Genomic DNA, 15,615 nt, shown 5'->3' on the forward strand with positions numbered 1-15,615 from the left:
CTTTAAATTTATGTTAATAACTATATCAATAATAATTAGGAATATACATGTTTGAATGTAACATAAATTATATGTTTAAATTTATGTTATAAACTATGAAATTTATTTAATTTAATTAAAAAGCAAATTTGAAGAAGAAAAAATTGATTCATATAGTCGTTTGGTCATAAAGATTGATTCATATAGTCATTATAACCTTAATTAAATTTATTATGTACACGTATTTAATTTAAAAAAGTTGCTTTTATATAATTTTTTACGTGTCTGTAACACGATTATAGAAATATTAACCATAACAACTTTTTTTTTGTATACTTTTTCTAGCAATTTCTTTTATTTCATTTGTTATAATGACTATATGAATCAACCTGTTTGGTCATATACAATATGACCAAACGGCTACACGAATTTTTTTTAGTTATTTGTTTGTTATCTTTAAATTTATATTAATAATAATAACAAAAATTCATTCCTTTAGTCGTTTATTGGTCTTATAGTCATTATAACGTTGATTGATTCATATAGTCATTATATCCTAAATAGTATATAATTTATTGATTCAAAATGTATAAAAATAAATAAAGATGTTCTTATTTATATCTATTATTAAAGTCATGAATTGTACTTATATTGTTAAAGTAATGAATTTATGTTTTTGCAACTTTATTTATTTATTTATTTGTTTCAACTTATTATACGTATTTAAGGTTATAATGACTATATGAATCAATCTTTATGTCATAACGACTATATGAATCTTTTTATTTTCAAAATTTCCTTTTTGATTTTTATCTTTATTTTTATGTTAATAATTATATCAAAAATAATCAAGAAATTACATATTTGAATGTAAAATAAATTATTTGTAATTTATATATATATTTATATATGTGTATATATATATATATATATATATATATATATATATATATATATATATATATATATATATATATATATATTCTGTTTATTTGTGTTGTTTTAATTCATATAAACATTTTCGTTGCTATGCCGGCTACTTTGTGTGTGTGTGTGTGTGTATATATATATATATATATTCATATAAACATTTTCGTTGCTGTGCCGGCTACTTTGTGTGTGTGTGCGTGTCTATATATATATATATATATATATATATATATATATATATATATATATTCTGTTTATTTATGTTGTTTTAATTCATATAAACATTTTCGTTGCTATGCCGGCTACTTTGTGTGTGTGTGTGTGTGTATATATATATATATATTCATATAAACATTTTCGTTGCTGTGCCGGCTACTTTGTGTGTGTGTGCGTGTCTATATATATATATATATATATATATTATATATATATATATATATATTATATATATATATATATATATATATAATATATATATATATATATATATATATATATATATATATATATATATATATATATATATATATTATATATATATATATATATATATATATATATATATTTTATATTATATATATTATATATATATATATATATATATATATGTATCGTGTATTTCTTTTTTTTGATTCACATAAACATTCGTAGACGTTTGGTAGCCTTGCCGGTTACTTAACCAATAAGTTTATTACTGATTATGATAAACATCTTTATTTATTTTCGTTTGTGACATTTTGCGATAATCTCTATTGTGTTTTTATTTCTTAATTTGTAAGTATCATATATATGTATCATTATCTAAATGCAAAAATCCTAATCGATTGTTTATACAAATAGAAAGTGATAATAATTCAGAAATCGAAAATATAGTTTAGAATGAAATTTTTGATTAAAAGATTAATTATTGTTGTTTTATGTAATTTATTTTGTTATTTTACAGAAATGGAATGAGATATAGTTCAAAATTCTTTTGTTATAGTAGAAAATAATGAACATAGACAGTATTTACGTGCATTAAATAATCAAGTAGAACAATATGAAATTGATCAAGTAAATTATGAAATTTATTTACAAAGCATGATGGATGAATATGATATAGAACAATTACACAAATTAAATTCACTCATTAAATTCTACGAATGTTTTGATAATAATAAAATCATAAAATCTTATTTTACTTATTTAGATGAAATGCCTACTAATATTACTATTACTACAAAACAAATATTAGATTTTCGTAAGATAAACAATCAATTGCCATCATCATTAAAGAATGATAATGTCGCTTATGTAAAATATATTCTAAATATTGGCAATATTATCAATCATATTCGTGAGAATGAACACACTGAACATTAATTTTTTTTTAAATTAATAATAAATAATAAATGATAAATAAACATTAATAGATAAATTATTAGTAAACAACGATTTTTTTATTAAATTTTTTGTTTACCCATAATAAAAAATTCACATCAAATGTAAAAAAAGATATAGATAGAAGAATATAAAATAGATAGTACACAAATTATTAGTACACTTTTTTTGTCATTTTTTTGGTCATTTTGAACACAAATAATACATGAACAAAAATAGCTTTTTTATGAATATTATTAGTATACGTATTCTTTTTTTTCAATTTTTGTTTAACACATTAATATTATAACTAAATTTATTTTAAGTTTTCTTATTTTCTAGAACTTCTTGAATTGAATTAACTTGAACTTCTTCGTAACTTGAATTAATTTTATTAAGATATTCATATTAATTTAAAGTATGTTTGCTTAAAGTATTATACATTTACGAATAAAATACGTGAGCATATTTAAATTTATATGAAAGACTGAATACATAAAATTCAAAGAAAAAATTTTTAAATAATCAATCTTAAAACAATATGTGGATTAGGCCTACTGGGGATACCACATAACAAAAAAAAACGCGCCATTCTATTTACCTCATAGGTGGTGTGGAAATAGTAGAAATATTGTTGTTTAAATTATTTCTATACTTTATCTGTATTTATTTTTTTCTAATTTTAATTTTCTACTAATTTAGATTTTTATAGATTTTAGTTTTTAAACTCATTTCACTGTTAATTAGTATTTGAAATACATTAAAAACATGAAGGAGTATGGTGGGGGGGGGGCTAGTGGAGGGGTGGGGGGGTAGTGGGGGGGTATATGCATTTTCAATAATCACGTATAAATGAAAGAATTTTACGTTATTTGGTGGGGGTGGTGGGGGGCCAAGTGGGGGTGGTGGGGGGAGTGTTGCAAAAATAATTATATAATATAGGAAGATATATATATATATATATATATATATATATATATATATATATATATATATATATATATATATATATATATATATATATATATATATATTGTCGCAGACTAGAAAAATCTACAAATATTATCCTATAAAATATTTGTACGCATGCGCAGACTGCTATTGTAATATATGAATATTATCGTACAAATGTTACATGTGAGAGTCGATGGTTTTGTTCTTCGTGAGGTGTTAAGTTCATGATTGCTGCGAAAATATCGGGGCGATGAAATGAGTACAATAGATTATCGGTAAATGCGTTCGTTTATTAATCGTCATTCACAATGTATGGTTTAGTTTTTTTAGATGTATATTAGCAACATGTGATGCCTCTCATATCTTTTTCGTGCAAATAATATAATAGTGCGTATTAATTTAATCACGCGCTGCGAGCTTACGTCACTGACATAACTGATTGAGTCAGAGCCCGCAAACTGAAAATTTGAGAATTTTCTGCCGTTGCAATATACAGGGTGTCATTTTAATCTTTAATCTCAATTATCTCGTTGGCAAAGCATGCCAACGAAAAAAGTTTCGGATAAAAGTTTTAGGATTTTTCCCTGGCTATCTGATGATGACCTTGACAATGTCATTGAGCGTGACCTTCAAGGTCATTTGAAGGTCAAGCCGATTTTTTCAAATAGAAACCCCTACTTTTGGCACCAGAAATGGAAAGAGCGGGAAATTTTACGTTTGAATATGACCTTTCCTTGACCTTGAATTCAATGGTCAAGGTCATTGGTCATGCCGATAACAGTACAACTGGTTAGCTGAACTCGAATGCATTCAAGGAGAAAATGTTACCCACAAAAGTTTTCAGTTTTCTCCCCGGCTGACGAATGGTCATCTTGACCCTGTCGTTAAACAGGATCTTCAAGGGCATTTCAAGGTCAAGTTGATTTTTTGAAATGGAAACCCCTACTTTTAGCCCCATAAATGAAAAGAGAGTGACATGCGTTCAAAAATGAAAAAATTTTCAATATTTCCAGAAATTTTCAATATTTTCTAAAGTTTTCGTAATTTTTTCAGTTTTCAAAAATTTTCAAAGTCATTCCATTATTTTGTATTAGTGTCAATTTTCAAAATTCTTGATGTAGTTAAGTCATTCCATTATTTTGTATTAGTGTCAATTTTTGAGAGTGAACTACTCTTAACAGTTATGTAGATAGCAAATTAGTGCAGAAAAGCTTAATCGTGTTTTTTACTTCTTGTAAATCGATAATTATTATTGAAAAAAATCTGTTTCCCTGTTTACTGGTCTGTAACAAATTATTTTGATTTTGATCATGGCTGATTATGGTCCCAACGAAATCGTTGATATGATCATGATTTTGGGAGAAAGTCGAAATAATTATGCAACAGCTGCCAGACTTTATGCTGAACGCTATCCCAATAGGAGACACCCAAGTAATGTTACTATTCAAACCTTAACTCAGAGAGCTCGAAATGGAGCTTTTGTTCGTCAACGCCGTCGTCATGAATACGACGAAAACGATCCTCGTGTTATTACCATTCTAGCGATTATTCATCTTGATCCTCACATTAGTACTCGACAAATAGAAAGAGAAATAGGTATACCTCAATCAACAGCATCCCGAATATTGAGAGCGAGAAGATATCATCCTTATCACATAACATTAACACAACAGTTAACTCCAAATGATATGATTTTGCGAGTACGTTTTTGTCGATGGGCAATACGAATGATTCAAGAAGATCAAGACTTTTTCAGGCACGTTCTTTTTTCAGATGAATCAACATTCAGAAACACTGGAGAATTGAATAGACATAATTGCCATTATTGGTCAGATGAAAATCCTCATTGGTCCAGGCCCATAGACAATCAACACCGCTGGAGTGTTATGGTCTAGTGTGGAATCATCAATGGCTATTTGATTGGTCCTTATTTCTTTGAAGAGAACGTGAATGGGGTAAACTTTTTGAGATTACTTCGAGACATTTTACCTGAATTACTAGAAAATGTAGACCTAGCCACAAGGCTAAGAATGTGGATCCAATTAGATGGAGCACCACCACATTATGCACGCATTGTTCGTGATTATTTAAACACCCGCTACAATGACAGGTGGATTGGGCGAGGTGGCCCAGTTGCCTGGCCCCCTCGTTCACCTGATTTAACCCCTCCCGATTTTTACTTATGGGGATATCTTAAGAATGTTGTTTATGCTCAACGGCCAACAACGCGAGATAATATGATCGAACGCATTCGTACAGCTTGTGCAGCAATCCCTCGAGATGTTCTACTTAAAACCATAAGACAATTCAGAGCTCGACTTGATCTTTGCATCCAACAAAACGGCGGTAATTTCGAACAATTAATCAATGGTTAACTCCAGTTAACATTCCATAAAAATACCAAAAAAATAACAAAAAGGGTAAAAACAAAAAAAAATACAAACAAAAATAAAACAAAAAATGGGATGCTAAATCCTTTTGACAACCTCCTCGATGGTGCATCCTGGGTTCGGCTGATGTCAAAGGTAATTTCCGCACAAAAGATGATTTGTTTCCAAAATGACATGTTCGAACGTAAAATTTCCCGCTCTTTCCATTTCTGGTGCCAAAAGTAGGGGTTTCTATTTGAAAAAATCGACTTGACCTTCAAATGACCTTGAAGGCCATGCTCAATGACATTGTCAAGGTCATCATCAGATAGCCAGGGAAAAATCCTAAAACTTTTACCCGAAACTTTTTTCGCTGGCATACTTTGCCAACGAGATAATTGAGATTAAAGAATGACTCACCCTGTATAAAAAATAACTTAATGAGAAACTTCAATTAATGTAATTTTTTTTTCATTAATCGAACTACATTTTTTACATAGTTCGATCACATGAAATAAATTATGATTGAAAAATTGTCAATGTTGAATCCATTAACTGTGTTTTGTTTGTAATTAAAACTGTTTATAAAACATACATTTTATTTCTAGACCATATTTCAGATACTTCTAATAAGTTTAATTGAAAAAAAAATGTAATGTCTCAAAAATATTAACTTTCAACAAAAGTAAATGGTTAGCCAAGTTTGATTTATTCTATATTACAGTGCATGACAATAATATTTATTTATTTTATTGACCAGAAAAGTATTTACAGAGTATTTACATCTAAATAACAGCTGCAAAAACCTGCAGAGGTACACGTAGGTACCTGTGGGCAGGACTGGCATTTTACAAAATTTAGAAACTTAATAACCTTAAAACTAAAATCTTACATAAGTATTATAACAAAAAATATAAACTTAGCAACATGGTCTAAAGACCACGTTGCCTAGTGAGGCCTCCAGTAAATAAAGCTGTATCACGATGAAAATATATAAAATATTTGAGATAAATTCAAAAGATAACTGACAAAAAATTACTAAATTACGTGTAGTTTAAGAGTATCCAATTTTTTAGTTTTTTCTTTTGCCAATTATTTACAATATTAACAGTTTTTAGTTCATTCGGGAGATCATTGAATACAGATATAGCCTTAAGATAGCTCATTTTGTTGCTAACCCTTTTATTAAATTTGGGTATAGTTAAGTTCTTATTTCTAGTAATGCTATTAGAGTTAATATATTTAGTTCTAAGATCACAGTAGTGTAGTAGTAGCGATTCATATACGAATAATTTAGCTATATTCATAGGATTTTTTTGTACAAACTTATTTTTATTTACAATCTTTAATATCCTAAACTGCAAATTTTGAAGTAGGTAACTAGTAGACTTATATGCACCTCCCCAAGCAATAATTCCGTAAGAGAATATGCTATGAAAAAAGGCATAATATATCAACATCAATGTTTCTGTTGACATGTACTGGGAGATCTTGTAGAAGATGTAAATTATGTACTTGGTTTTATTGATGATATTATGTATGTGTTTATGCCATCTTAGGTTATAATCGAAAATAATCCCTAGGTATTTCCAGCTCTCGACTCTACTTAGTTTTTTATCTCTTATTTTGACACAAGACTGTATAGGCACGCTATCACAGTAATTTCCAAAATTCATATAGACAGTCTTATCAACATTCAGGGATAATCTATTACTCGCTAACCAAGCATCTACTTTTAGTAGATAACTGTTCATATTATCCTGGGCATCTTTCCATGAAGACCCAGAGGATATTATGACAGTATCATCAGCATACGATGAAATGGCTTTGGAAGGGATTTCTTTTAAAAGGTCATTTATGTATATCAGGAATAGGAGAGGACCAAGGATAGTACCTTGGGGAACCCCAATTGTTATTTGCTTGCTAGCACTCTCGTCTTTACCTACTCTAACTTTTTGCAGTCTATCATTGAGGTAACTTCTCAGCAAATCAAGTGCCTGACCTCTAACTCCAACGTGGTAAAGTTTCTCAATTAAAAGATCATGATCAACAGTATCAAAAGCTTTAGCAAGATCCAAGAAGGTACCAATGGTAGGAGTACTAGCATCGAGATTATTATAGAGAATATTCACCAAATAATTTAGGGCATTTTTAGTACCAGTATTCTTCCTAAAGCCAAACTGCTGATCAGATATCAAATTGTGTTTTTCAACAAAATCTATAATTCTAATATATACAATTTTTTCCAGGATCTTTGCCAAGTTGGAGATTAAAGATATAGGCCTGTAGTTAGATATATTATGCCTTTCTCCTGATTTATGTACAGGAATTATCTCCGCGTTTTTCAATGCGTTTGGCCACATAGCTTTCTCAATACATAAATTAAAAATAAAAACTAACGGTTTAACAATAAAATTACTCAAAACCTTCAGAGTTTTGGTGTTAATCTTATCGACTCCACCATTTTTAAATTTCATATTATTTATGATATTCAAAACTTCAACAGAATTTGTTGGAATTAAGAAAATGGAATTAATGTTCATGTCGGGCATTTTTCTCGCATTATTAGTAGATTTGTCAAACTTGACACTCAACCTATGACCAATTTCACAGAAAAAATTATTCATACAATCAGCTATTTCAGCCTTATTAAAAATCTTACTATCATCTATTTTAATATAACTTATACTATCATTAACTTTACTATTTTTCCCTATTTTGTTGTTAATAATACTCCATAATTTTTTTGAGTTGTTTACATTACTTTCGATTAGGTTCTTTTCATGCTTTATTTTAGCATCTTTTATTACCCTATTCAGAACTTTGGTATAAGTGAGATATTCAAGCTTGAGCTGTTTGTTATTAATGTATTTACGCCATATGTTATACAGTAATTCTTTAGTGGCACATGATTGCATAATAGCATTAGTTATCCAGGTCTTTCTGGGCTTATGATTCACATTTCTTTTTATAATTGTAGCATGTTCAATACAGAATTTGATATCATTTATCAGTTTATCGGATGCTTTATTAGGATCATGGATTGACATAATTATATTCCAATTTATAGTCTTAGCAACATTAGTTAATTTCTTATAATCAATAAATTTGATGGGCTCAAAATTTTTAGTTCTCATTTTTTCGAGAGTAATAAATATTGGATAGTGATCAGTTAGAGAGTGTTTAAGTTTGAACGTAGCAGTTTTTAGATTATCTGTTTTTATGAAAATGTTGTCAATGCATGATCCTTTGCTACTTCCAATCGATGGCCTGGTAATACCTAAAAAGCCTGGTATGTATCCTTTGTCCAGGCAGTAACAGAGAAACTCCTGGCTATCCTTTTCTGTATCAAGTAAATTGATATTAAAATCCCCCACTAGTAGATGATTTTTAACATTTCTTTTTTTGTTTAAGAAATTATTAAGAGCTAAGATAAATTCACTCTTGGGAATTCCATGAGATCTATAAACAGAGGATATATCAATTCCTTTATTATTACTTAACCTAATATGAACGTTGATCAACTTTGCCCTACCACACTCAATAATTTTGGTCTCATGGACAATATTGCTATCAACAAAGACTGTAACTCCATCATTTTGATTAAGATGGCTATCATTGTAGTAACTTTTGTATCCATCTAACTCAAACATATTGTAATTAATTTGAACAAAAGTTTCTGTACATATTAAAATCGATGGTTTAATAGTTAAGCTATTAAATAAAATTTTCAGTTTATCAAAGTTAGCTGACATACTACGGATATTTACATGCATTATGAAATCTGATTTGTTGTTCAGCGCTTTGTTAAGACTAGATGCCGTTTCGAAAACTCTTTCCATGATAATAGAATCGTTGTTTATTTTATCCAAAATTTCAAAATCCATAATTCAATTAATTTAAATTTGAGACCAGTTACCGGGAAGAGATAAAACTTTACCTAGTCTTAACAGATTTTGCAGTCGTTTTAGTCTTGGATGAGTTTTGTTGGTTACGAGTCGGTAGTTGATTCCTAGGTTTTTGTAGATTTTGTTCAGCATGTTGATGTTGATTCCTTATAGGCTGTTTGTCAGTAACTTTTTGAATGCGTAGGTTTGCTTCAGTGGATTGATCATGGTCACTGTGTAGATCACTTGCGTTCGAGATATTATCAAGTTGATTATTTATCTCCATATGGTAATTTATCGGTATTGGTTTAACCGTCGGTAACTTAGGTTGCACCCGATAATCAGTTGTCTCAATGTATTTCTTAATGTTGTTTTTTAATATAATACACATATTATAATCCGTAGCTTCATGATTGGTATTGTAATTGGTTTCAAACTTGGAGTTGCTGAAACTACAATTAGGACAGGCTAGCGTGGTACTGGTGCAACTAATTGTTTTATGCTTCTGTGAACATCCGAGACAAGTAGATTGATTAGTACATTTAACAGTACTATGTCCAAATCTCCCACATTTCAGACATGGTTTGATGTTTATTAGGTCGAATACTCTGCAAGATTGCCATCCGACAAAGATTTTGTTTTTACTTTCTCTGATATATTTGTATACTTCAGAGGTAACTTCAGCTAGTACACTAGTGAGGTTAGTTTTGCTATTCGTATACATGTGTAAAACATTTACTTTAGAGTCAAAATCAGGAAAGTTTCTGATATTGATGTCTTCTTCAATGCTTTTGATGTCCAGATTTGAACAGTTTTCGATTCCAACAATTTTGATTTTTGGGTTGTTTAATTGTTCAAGTTTTATTTCACATAAGTCACTTAACTTGGTTTTCAGCAGTTTTTCAGTCTTGTTTACACTTTCAACATTGATACACTTCACCATTATCTCGTTACGTTTTTTTAGGCAGTAGACATCATTCGTTTGAATGCTATTTTCTTTGATTAAACACTTGGTAATGCACTCTTTGATTTCCATTTTTGTACAATCACTGTTAGGTTTAATGATAATTTTAGGGAGGTGCTTAGGTTGCGGCTTGGTGCTACTTGCAATCTCAGCATAGGTTTTAGAGTTAGTTTGTCGATTTGACTGTTTAAAAATATCCTGGTTTAGAGAATCTCGCAACATAGCGTTCTTTTCTTCCAATTCGCTGTTCAGTTGCCTTAAAAGCTCATTTTCTTTATTAAGATGTTCACATTCACCTTCAAAATCTCTAATTGAAGCATTTAGTTCATTAATTATTTCTTCAGATTGTTTCAGTTTAATGGTAGCAATAAAAAATCTGGCCGAATCGCTTAGTAGACTTTCATCAACTTTTGAGGTTAACTTGGGATGATCTTGGCAAATCACCAATCTATCACTTAAAAATACCAGGTTTTTTTGTCGAGCACAACTCTGGTGGAAAGCACCGTCACAAACTATACAGATTACCGTGGTAGCCTCACAATTACTGTGGCACTTCAAAAAACTTTTCGTGCCTTTGTCGGGAGATCCTTTCCCTCCCGCCATATTTTTATTTTGAATAGTATGTAATGTTCCGTCGAGACCCGAGGTGTAAGTTCCGCCGTGAAAACGGTGTCGAGCGAACTCAGCGAGGTCGACGTAGAACATGTGGCTCCATCTCCCGTGCTCGAGTTGAGCAAGCGGAGTCGCGACTTGCCGCGCTTGCCGGCAGCGCCGCCGGCCTCGTGTCGCGCACGGCCGGACGAGCGCCGAGTCAGTTGACGATAAGACGCCAAGCAAGTGACAGCTCGTGCAGTCAAGCTAGCGAACGATCGAACGACACTTTGGCTCTTGCGAACCCGTCCGTACGTCCATCGAGTGTTTCTGGTGCTGGTGCTTGTGCTACTCTCTCTCTCTCTCTCTCTCTCTCTCTCTCTCTATCTCTCTCTCTCATTCTCTCTAAATCTCTCTAAATCTCTCTCCTTTGTCTCTTTCGCTGCCTGCTACTCGCGTTCGGCTCGCGCCCGGTTCCGCGAATCGTATCTCGCGCGCGTCGAAACGTGCAAGTCGGTAGAACTGCGCTACCGACTTGAGTCAGTGGAACTGCGCCACTGACACGAAGCGAAGATTCTCTCTGAGAATCGCACGAACACGACACACACACGAACACGACACACGTTCTTCTTTTTCTTCGCAGCTTGTAAGATCTTCGAGAGGGGTTTTATGCCTCACGGCTTTCCCCTCTCAATTTGAGCGTGATTAAATATTCTCGATTTTCGCTCAATCGACTTCTTTATTTCTCCCACACCTCACTCCTTGCGAACTCGAACACACACGTAAAAAGCGGGAATATTCGCCTAAGAATATTTCGCGCGCGACAATTCATGGTGCCTCCTGTGAGGTGTGGATCGACAGTTCGGCCAGTCAGCCAAGGACAAAGGGTTCATCAAGGTTCCCCAGGTCATCGCATAGACGTCTTCCCCTGGGGTCACCTCTCCAGCTGCCGCTTCAAGGTCTACGCATACAGAAAAGATAAGTAGCGTTTATCTTTTTCAAAGTGACTCTACGCGTGTGTGAATTTCGAACACAGCGCGGCGTTTGTTTGACCTCGCGCGTAAACACGAGGTCGCGCGTTGCGGCGAGCGGCAAACCGTTGTTGTGCCGGACGAGCGAATTCCGAGAATCCGAGCGCGTCGAGACACGTGCTCGCGCTTCAGTCCGTATAAGGGATTTCGGTATTTATTATTTAGCGTGCGTATTCACTGACCACTAGGCAACATGGACGCTTTAGTGGTACAGTGGAACAACCAGACCGAGCAACTTAGGGATTTATTGACAGACCTGTCGATAGTTATTAAGTCGAAATCTGCTGTTCTTCACGAGTGTAAAGCGCGCATGGAGGAAATCGTCATGCACTACAAGACTCTCGGTGACTTATTCTATAAATTAGATGCAGTCCACAATGAAGCCGAGAGGGAGAAGTTCAATGACTTGAAGAATTTCTACTTCAAGGTAACCGCGTACCTCCGATCCACCGAGGATAAGCAGAGCAAGACTCTCGGTAGCGATACTACCGTTCCATTAGGGCATTCGACTCTTCTAGACATCTCTCGATTTTCTGGGTTGCCGACTATTGACTTGCCGAAGTTTGATGGTCGTCTAGAAAAATGGAACGCGTTCAAAACGACTTTCAGGAACGAGATGGTGCGATTGAATATCGACAACATCACAGCGTTCCACTATCTAAAAAAGTCGTTAGTCGGAGCGGCCGCTAATTCGCTCCACATCTTGGATCCAAGCGATGGCAGCTACGATGAAGCCTGGCGACTTTTGGGCACGCAGTACGAGCACGTTCGGCTCATTGCTGCTTCTCACATTGACGCAATTTTATATTATCCTGTCATCACGGATGTCTCCCATCGATCGCTAAAGGACATGGAAACTTCGTTCCGGCAGCATCTGGCAGACTTAAAATCTCTCAAGGTCGTTCCTTCCGATTACGTCGTGATCCGCACTCTCGAACGAGCATTGCCCATTAACATCAAGGACAAATGGATCAAAAGGATGTCCATCGATGCAATTCCCGATCTCGAGTCGTTTTTCAGATTTTTGCAGGAAACTAGCAATTATCTATATGCCCAGGAAGGGGAATCCAAGGACGCCAAGGCTTCAGCCAAGCGGACTGTGGCGCAGAGCGAGAAAGGGACCAAGTTCCGGCGAGGTAACGGGCAAGCTCGAGCGCTTGTAACGAGCTCGTCCATTTCCTGCTATTATTGTAGCGGCGAGCATACGATCTATCGGTGTTCGTCGTTTGCTGCGTTGTCCGTCCAGCAACGATGGGATGCTGTGAGGACGAAAAAACTATGTAGGAAGTGCTTGCGAACGCACGAAGGCAAATGCGAATCCCGCAATTGCAAAAAATGCGACAAGGATCACAATACGCTCTTGCACGAGGATCAAAAGACAGATTCCTCAGGCAAGAAGCCGTGACTAGGCGTAGGAGTCCTTAGCACCGTGTCCAGGGCTCTCCAGTCTCAGCTCATGATGAGTGCTGTTGTTTTGATTAGAGATGCCGATGGGGCGTACATAGAGGCTCGCGCGCTCCTGGACACGTGTGCAAATGCGAACTTTATGACCGCGGATTTAGCTAAACGATTGCGTCTCCCTACTAGGCCTTGCTCGATTCCGATCGGAGCAATTAACGACTTGCGAACTACCACGAAACATTGCGTCGATGCCCAATTTAAAGCGTTACATTCGGACTTTAATAAGCGTTTAACTTTCCACACCGTTCCCAACATAACTAGCGTCACTCCGGAGGAACCGTTTCCTCGCGATTCGATCAGGCTACCCAAGAATATCAGGTTAGCGGACCCTCAATTCCATCTCCCTCGACAAGTCGACATTTTAATTGGTTCTGGAGCAACGTTGTCCATGCTTTCTATAGGTCAAGTTAACTTGTCTAGGGAAGGAAGCGAGTTATATCTTCAGAAGACTCAGCTAGGATGGGTGATCGTTGGTGGTATTGACACCGACAAGATTTCAACGGTGTCGTGTCATCTTTCTCAGTTAGAAAAGCAGCTGGTTCAATTTTGGTCTCTGGAAAAATGCTCCAGTCCGGTTGAGCAGGCTGACGACAGGTTAGAATGCGAGAGGTGGTATGTCGACACCACGGTTCGACTGTCTGACGGGCGGTACATGGTGAGATTGCCGTTTCGGAAAAAGGACCCGGTACTAGGGGACTCGAGGGTGCAAGCTCTCAAGCGGTTCCTGGGATTGGAACGGCGATGCAGCCGTTCGTCCGGCATGATGGAAGAATTCAGTCGTGTCTTTCAGGAATATCTCGATTTGGGTCATATGTCTTTGGTGGTCGACGAGAATGACTCGGAATATTATCTTCCATTCTTGATTGTCGTTAAGATTTTGAGCCTTACTACCAAGTTTCGAGTCGTTTTCGACGCATCCGCTAAGTCGTCGTTAGGCGTGTCTTTAAACGATCTGTTGTACGTTGGACCTACGAGTCAGGACAAACTTTACGTTCATCTAGTAAGGTTTCGATCGCATAGGTACGTTCTCACTGCTGATATTGAAAAGATGTATCGGCAGATACTTATCCATCCCGATGATCGCCGATACCAACGCATTTTCTGGTATCGCGACGGGAAACTACAGGTGTACGAGTTGAACACAGTTACGTTTGGCGTATCTTCTGCTCCATATTTAGCGATTCGAACTATTCATAGGCTCGCGGACGACGAAAGCGCGCAATACCCCCGAGCGGCCGAGATTCTCAAGAGGGATATGTATGTAGATGATCTGCTGACAGGCTCAGATTCTTTAGATGAGATTTTGAAGGCGCGTGATGAGATAATCACCGTCTTAAAGCATGGTGGATTTAACATCCGGCAATGGGCCTCTAACCATAACCATGCATTAGATAATTTAGATGAGAAGGTTCTGAGCTTGGCACCAGATAGCGAGGACGCGGTTTTAAAAACATTAGGCGTTTCCTGGGCCTCTAAACGCGACGAATTGGCTATCGTAGTCAAGCCCGTAGAAATCCCCCCTAACGTAACTAAACGCGTAATCTTGTCGGAGATTGCGAAGATTTTCGACCCAGTAGGTTTAGTAGGACCGGTAGGTTTGCACGCGAAGTGGATCATGCAGGAATGTTGGAAGGAGAAAGTTTCTTGGGACGAATCAGTTCCACAGAGTTTGTTTACGCTTTGGATGGACTTCGCGAGTCAGTTGTCATCTCTCTCCAGCGTTTCTGCACCACGCCATGTAGTTTGCGTTAATCCCTCGCGCATAGAAATTCACGGTTTCAGCGATGCGAGCAAAAAGGGCTACGGCGCTTGCCTGTACGCTAGGTCCACCGATAAAGACGAAAAGATCACTGTGCGATTGATCTGCTCCAAATCTAGAGTCGCCCCTTTGAAAGAGCAGACTATTCCCCGTTTAGAATTATGCGGAGCCGTGATCCTTGTAAGACTTCTTTTAGAAACTCTTCCAGCTTTAGAATTTTCCATTGACCGGATCGTTTTATGGTCCGATTCCACTATAGTCTTACATTGGTTACGGAAATCCCCGCAAGATTTGAAGCTATTCGAAGCTAACAGAGTACGCGAAATTCAAG

General features: G+C 35.2%; 2 protein-coding genes across 12 annotated transcripts in view; both read right to left on the minus strand.

Moving 5' to 3' along the window:
- Window positions 1–15,615, minus strand: part of LOC100115042 (SET and MYND domain-containing protein 4) — a 656,582-nt gene that overhangs the window by 278,285 nt on the left and 362,682 nt on the right. The window lies entirely within an intron of this gene.
- LOC100114357 (protein halfway) overlaps window positions 1–15,615 on the minus strand; it is a 57,563-nt gene that overhangs the window by 14,940 nt on the left and 27,008 nt on the right. The gene's annotated exons all lie outside the window — the stretch shown is intronic.

This window comes from Nasonia vitripennis (genome assembly GCF_009193385.2).
Source record: "Nasonia vitripennis strain AsymCx chromosome 2 unlocalized genomic scaffold, Nvit_psr_1.1 chr2_random0010, whole genome shotgun sequence".
NCBI lineage: Eukaryota > Metazoa > Arthropoda > Insecta > Hymenoptera > Pteromalidae > Nasonia > Nasonia vitripennis.